The sequence below is a fragment of the Echinops telfairi genome, unplaced genomic scaffold (genome assembly GCF_000313985.2).
Source record: "Echinops telfairi isolate 266 unplaced genomic scaffold, ASM31398v2 ScPeMD7_7469;HRSCAF=8507_1, whole genome shotgun sequence".
Taxonomy (NCBI): Eukaryota; Metazoa; Chordata; class Mammalia; order Afrosoricida; family Tenrecidae; genus Echinops; species Echinops telfairi.
This window is the reverse complement of record NW_022111373.1, coordinates 97,379,431-97,381,003: the sequence shown is the minus strand read 5'-3', so window position 1 is coordinate 97,381,003 and position 1,573 is coordinate 97,379,431.

Here is a 1,573-nt window from a genome sequence, read left to right as displayed (position 1 = left end):
TCCCCTTTGTGCTAGGGGACACCTTTGTGCTACTGTCCCCTTTGTGCTAGGGGACACCTTTGTGCTACTCTCCCCTTTGTGCTAGGGGACACTTGGGGAGACCCCCCTAACATCACCGTATCATAACTCATTCTTTATCATAGGATCAGAAGGTACCAGCCCCTTCTTCCAGAGGATTTTTACCTTGGGGAAAGAGCATCTAAAGGATGATTTGCACAAGGTCTCCTTGTTTGGAAAAGACTACTTTTCCCATGGTGGTCCTGGAGAAGAGAAACCCGCTCCACTGTGGCTCCAGGGCAGTAGAAAGGCTGTGATTGGCTCTGGCTACTGAAACAGGTCAATGGGATCTGATTATCTATCACCCTGCACAGCCCCCTTTCTGCCCCAGGAGTATGGGAAGACCTCCCTCTAGCACTGCTCTGTGGATTGCTGCTAAATCCCCAGTGTCCACTGCCAGTAAGGGAGATAGGACACCTGGGGGGTGGGACGGTCCTGGATTATTTGAGGGAAGCACACCTTTGGCCAAGGGTGAAAGCCAGCCAGATAAAACCTGGATGCTGTCAGTGGATCAGAATCAATGATTGTAGATATGCCTGGCATTGAAGTCTCAGGGAAGTGTCCTGGTTACATGTTGAGAGGCTAATCAGTAGGTAACAGGTTGACCAGCAGCACCAGCTGCTGCTCTGGAGAGAGAGGAGGCTTCCTACTCCTGTAAGAAGTTAGTCTCGGAAGCGCTCAGAGGCAGTTCTGCCTGATCGGACAGAACCGCTATGAGTTGGCCTCAACACAATGGCAGTGAGTTTGGTTTTGGTTGGCAACAACAACAAACATACTTAGAGTTTTATCTACCCCAGAGAAGTGAGGCAACATTGACTTGATGATGGTTTGGAGGTCGGGGCCCTCCTTCTCCTCACAGAACGCTCTTCTCTTCCAGGAAGCCAGGCTGGATGGACAATTTTTTGTCTAGATACAAAGGGAATATTCCCCTCCCCCTGAAATAATTCCCCAGAAGACAGGGATTCCCCTAATCATTGAGTCCTTACAAAGTTTCTCTGACACTTAGTACCCAAACCCAAACCAAACTTACTGCCATTGAGTCGTCTCTGACTCAGTGAGCCCCTATCACCGACTCCATTACTTTGCAGGTAAAAGTTCTGCTTGGTAAAAAACCCATTTTCCAAAGACTAATTTTAAAGTGTTCCAGTGCTTTTAGGGCATGGCAAGGGAAGTGCCTGGGCTCACCATTTAAGGAAGCAATCCAAGATTGAGCTAGTGCACTGTGGTGGTTACATCACCTGGTGTCAATTTGAGACTTGAGAAGATTAAGAGTGAAGGGGTGGAGTCTAGTCTGTCAATTGGGTCATAGCCAATGAGGCCTCTATATAGGCATGGCCTTCTCCTGAAGATTCTGGGAACTCTGGGATTTCCTCCTTGGAAACTGGAGTCCTCTCTCTCTCTCTTTTTTTCTATTTCTCTGCTCACTCCCTGAGAGATGCTCTACTGACAAGACACATTGCACTATGCTGATAGACCCTGTGCCCTGGGAACTGGAGGAGCCACATGGAGACCCCTG